Raw genomic sequence first — 6000 nt, 5'->3', positions numbered from 1 at the left:
CCAGGCCAAAGTGATCCTTGGTGATACAAGGTGATCGAGGAAGGTGATCCTTGTCTTCTACTCAGCACTGGTCACATCTGGCATGCTGGGTCCAATTCTGGGCTTCCCTGTGCAAGAGTCCAGCAAAGCAGCACACAAGGATGAGTAAGGGACTTGAGTACCTCATGTATCAGTAAAGGCTGAGCGAGTGTGACTGTTGAGCCTGCTGAAGAGAAGGTTTGGTTGTATCTCATGAATGTATGTAAATGCCTCAAGGGAGGATGCAAAGAAAATGGAGCCAGGCTCTTTTCAGTGGTGCTCAGTGATAGGATCAGAGGCAATGGGCACAAACTGAGTGAGACAAGGAGTTTCCCTCTGAACCTCATGAAACACTTTTCTTTGAGGGTGACCAAGCAGTGGAGCAGAGTGCCCTGAGAGGCTGGGGAATCTCCATCCCTGGAGATACTAAAAAAAAATGCCTGGACATGATCCTGGGCAATTGTCTCTAGGTGGCCCTGTGTAATCAGGTTGAACAGGATGACCTCCAGACGACACCCTACCAACCTCCATCATCCCATAATCCTGTGATTCCTTTGGTATAAGCATCAACTATATATCCTTTTGCTTTCACCTTAACAGAATAGCTGATTATCAGCAACAGCTCTGACATTTCATGCTCCAAGGATTATGTATTACTCAATACTTAAATTTTGCAGACTTTGCCTAGATTAAAAATATTTTTTAAATTCTTATTCAGTGTAATCTTTTTATGCTGTTGGAGGCTGTTCCTTTATTAGTGTGTTCATTTATGAACACACAAGTGCAGCTAACTACAATTCATGCTTTTCTTATGTTTTTCCACAAAGAAATTCAAGGGAGAGAACTGCTGAAATATTGTCATGTGTCTTACATGTGGACACAAGCATTTCATAACACATGCTTGACCATATGGAATTGATAACTTTTATACATCTTTTACCTGAGAATAAGATACCAAAAAAAGGAATTATTGTATGAATTATAATGCTTTTCTTGTGATAAGAAATCTTATCCCAAGCATTTCTGAGACAACATATTGAAATAATAAAAATGATACAATTCAGTTCAATAGGTTCAGTTCAGGAGCTGAAAGCATCCAACATTCTAATACCTATCCTATTTCATACAGGCATTTTTTTTACTCCATCATGTCACTTAACATGATTCTTTTTTTCTGATGTCCACTGCAAAGTGGACATAATAGTATCATGCTGTGTTCTTCAAATTGTTTCAATCCTCCAAAAAGTGAGAATATTGGGATTCTGGGTTTTGGATAACCAGACTAGAATAAAAACTGCCACGAAATGATTCATACAATTCAGCAACATCTCTAGCAGTCTAGAAGTGCTAAATCTCGGTATTGATGCATCACTCCCATTTTTGCTATAAATTTGCACAGATTGATTTTATTTTTGCAGCATGGTTTTTTAGCCTCACTTAGCAATGAAATAGGATTGAGGTTCCTTTGTTGTTGGCTGACGTCTGAGGCCAGACATCAAAATACTTTGGATTCATGCTAAGAAATTTTATCTTGAGGTGAAAGAAGAGATGAAAAGTGGGTAAAGGAGAAAAGAAGAACTTAGTAGAGTTTGGCAAGTCCATACTTCTTTGCATTTAAAATACAATTTTTCATTTGTTAGAAGAAAGGCTCCCTAACTCTCTCCACCAGTTAGAGAATCATCTTTTCTTTTGTAATGCAGGTGTTAAATACTATTAGTCCAGGCTACTTCATTTGCTGCACCGTGTTTCTGAAAGTGCATGGATGATACAGAGAAGAAATGTACTTCAGGATGCTATTGCTAAAACATTACTTTTCATGTTTCATCTGTTTCCCTCCTCAGACACAACACAGCAGACGTACACTAAGTGCTTTTTCTGGCTGTGGTGGGAGCACTTACTCCTTACACCAGTAGAGAGGGACTGTTAAAAGCATTAGCTCTGTAAACTTGCAAACTTGAATATTAGTTGATAATACATCTTAAATACTTGAAGAAATTAACTGCTGTTCACCTCCAAAGGAGCTGTTATTGAGAAATTCCTCCATTCTTCCCCTCATGCCGATGAGCAGTAACCCTCTATTGCTGGCTGGCTTCTTTCTTACACGTGGCCAAAAGAGAAGACCAGACTCTTGGGAACCTTCTTGGCTAACCAGACATGCTTTGTGGTTTTCCAAAGCCATTAGGCAGCAGCAAATAGACAGTGTAATTCCATAGATATGACGAAACATAGGAAACCAAAATGTGTATACAAGTACCAGATATACACAAAAAATATAGTGAGACTGTTACTATGGAAGATGTAATACCAAGACTGCATCAAGAATTTTTTGGGAATATGCATCAGACACTAATTTGGACCTCATCAGTCCTAGGGGTTTTGGAACAACCAAAATTCTCCATCTTCTTTTTTCTTTGTTCACAGAAACTTCAGCAGTATTAGTAAGACTTAACAGAATTGAATGCTAAGTCAGTTTAATGAGAAGCTTAGGGTGAGTCTGAGAAGATTTTACCATGAAAACATTGCTCACATTTCCATAGCTAACTTTGAGGCAAAGCTCATATCACATCATTTCCATTCAAAACTTTTCATTTTCTACTCTAAACTTTTAATCAGACTAACAATAATTTTAAATCATTCTCTATGTTTACTTTCAGATTTATACTATGTCTTGACTCAAAATATGTAATTGCTCAGTACTTTCTCCTATGCATGCCTGAAAGCAAGAAAAAGAGGCCAAAATTCTGGAGAAAAAAAGCTAGCATATACTAATCTGAAGCAGAACCTGGTATCGTCTTTTTTCACTGATACTCTGGGAAATCTTTGTAGAACTGTCTAAGCAGCAAGCTGTCCGATTGGATATAAGTGGAGAGAGCAGGCTTTGGAATAACAAGAAAAGCTGGATGAGTATAAACATTACCTGGATCCATTGATCCTGCAGAGCTTCATCAAAAATTCAACCAGAAACAGTATTACTCAAAGATCTTTTACTCTCAGACGTATACATGCATCAGAAGCTGACAACAGCTTCTTTCTGAAGAAAGCTCCTCCTTTCTTTCCTCATGTATGTACACAGTTTTTCTTTCCAGGACTTTTTAAACACTTTTTAAAACTAAAAATCTCACTGCATATGGAAGAAATTTTTGGTGTATGCTTTTTTCTTTGAAAACACAGCTGTGAGATAAAATTCACTGTTGTTAAATAAACAAATATTTATAATGCTGAAAATACCGATTACTTTTTAGAGTTCTACAGTAACTGCATGTGACGGAAGTCAGACTCACTGTACATATTTGGTGACTTAAGTGTTTAAAAAAACCCCAACATAACCAATATATATTTTCAAACATTTTTGTCAGATGCTTCTAGAAATTGATTCTGTTACCATACTTCATAATTCATTCTGTACTCAAATTCTGTGTGCAAGCAGTGAAAGCTGAACTATGGAGATTTTCAGGGAGACTGCTGCAGGTCCTGCTTCAGAGCCATTTGTGGATAGTACAAGTTAGAGCTGTAACAGCTGTACATTTCACCAGGGATGACACTCTAGTGGATCATCAAATCAAGGGAGTCTCCTATTAGGGAAGGACAAGGTACAAACACACATTTTTTGATCACAGTCAGTTCCAGGAACAGACTTACTGTGAAAGAAGAAGCACGAAGAGAGTATCAGGAGATTAACTACATTAGTAAAGACTGGAGCGGGTATGTTCCTTGTTACGCGACAGGGTACAAGTATAGGCCTTTGAAGACCTCCTCTCTGGATACAGCCATTTCCATACTTGTGTTCTGAATTTTCACATAGACATTTTTTCTTCTTTTAGATGACACAAAATAGTTATAATTCTAATTCTCTTTAGCTCAATCCTTTAACTCTGTACTACTTACCACAGAAATTTCTTCAGGCCAATTAAACATGCATATGCAAAGCAAAATATAGGAATGATTAGCCCCTTTGCATTGATTACATCCTGTTATTTATCATACTTTCTGATAGATACTTAAGTCATGCCATAGCTACATTGTTCCATGCTTTTGGACACATATGCACCTTTCTGTGTTTTGAATAAAGCACGCTTACATCTTCTGAACTATGCTGTCTTATGCAATTAAGCCAAACAATCTGGGGTATGCTGTCAGCTGACAACGTCAGCACAACATGCTAGGCAGGTTACCAGTTGAGATGCAGGAGGTGTATTTGAGAAACTACCTTCAAAAGGCAGTATGTTCTCACTGGCAATATTAAAGGTCTATTTACACAAATAACACCTACTTTTTGTCCATCTGACTTCAAATATTGTCATGCCTAAGTAGTCCTAAACTGGCATTCTGGACTGTAGACTCTAACTATGGATGCAAACACAAGGAAGTACTCAAACAGTGGAAAATAGAGGGAGGAAGGGGAGAGCCTAACACCATGCAGCAGTTTATACTTCAGTGTAAGCACATCTGTATATAGACACACAAGCATATACATAAAAATTAGACAATTATGCAATGACTTCAGTGTATTTATTTTCAAAATTTAAGAACTACAATTTCCATTTATTTGTGCAAATTAAAATATTGATGTCTTCTGATGAGAAGTATTACATTGGTAAAGACGGTTATAAATCAGATCCACACTCATGTGGATCTCATCTGACAAATAATCAAAAATGTGGCTGCCTTGGTGGTGACAGAGAGTAGGAACTGAGTATTACCCCCTAAGTAATACCCGAGTATTACCATGACTACCTTCAGAGGAAGTATTGACACAAATGATGTTTCAGTTTTGTCTTGGTATTACAGATTTTCTAATCTTATACTTTCTTTTGTGTGGATTATTTAGGGACTATGAGTACAGGAGTGCTGCAGTACAACAGGCCTGCTTTTTCAAGACAAAAAAGGCTGTATTGTTATAAAAGCTCCTGGTTAATGCCAAAGATAAGTAACTGGCAGCTGGTTTCAGAAATAAAATAGCTTTTCATCAACTTACATAACAAAATGTCTTACTGATAATGCAAATTGAACTTTAAAAGGGAAAAGGAAATTCAGTTTATCCTGTCCCATAACTGCCACATGTAGTTTCTCACTGTAGGATGACACCTATAGACAAATTATAAAATTGAGTAGATTGTTTAAAAGTACACAAAATAAATGTAAAAATGAGGATTTTTTTTTTATTGATGGACAAGAAAACGGGCCTTTAGAAACCGATCAGCTCATTGAAACTTAATATTCTCAATGAAAATAAATGCATCTGTCTCTTTAATCTCTTTAATAGGCAATGATCCAGTTGCATTCCCTAAGTGGCTCAACTCTTATGGACATTGAGAAGTTAGGACAGCTCAGTTTTTCTTCACTGCTAACTACCAGGACCTTACTTCACATATGTAGTTTCACTGCACATTACCTTAATACAACAGACGTCAAAATCTTCAAGAGAGTCTGGAGGAGAGAGGCATATGGGTCATTTACAGACAAGGTTGCAGAATGAAACAAGTAGAATGACTAAAATAATACAGATCTTATTTGTACCAGATTGGCAATTAGCTAAATTAAAATAATACCTTGCTGGTACATTTTTCTATTTAGGAGCAGATCCAACAGTAGGACTTAGATAGCTATAAATTATTTACTTCAATGTTTGTCAGATATGTGGCCTCTGAAGTGGAATCCAAAAACTTGTTATGCACTGAACAAGTCCAGTACTTAATAAGTGTAAATTGCTTCAGAAGAATAACTCGTAGAGTTGAATACTAGAAAGCTATAATGGAGAAGATAAACTGACCTAGAAAAAAAAAGGGACAGCTCTGGGTTCGAGACTTCCTCTCCCAGGAAAATCTTGTTACTTAAAGCCAGTACCTTTAAATGAAAACAAATAAAACATTCTAGGCAACAAGGACTTCAATTACCTAGGAGTCCTAGCTGCTAAACTAAAGAGTCATATTCCCTCACAGAAGCTCTACTTCTAGTGCCAGATCTTGGGAATCAGATACACAT

Source organism: Corvus moneduloides, chromosome 5 (genome assembly GCF_009650955.1).
Source record: "Corvus moneduloides isolate bCorMon1 chromosome 5, bCorMon1.pri, whole genome shotgun sequence".
NCBI lineage: Eukaryota > Metazoa > Chordata > Aves > Passeriformes > Corvidae > Corvus > Corvus moneduloides.
Note: the sequence above shows the minus strand (reverse complement) of the source record.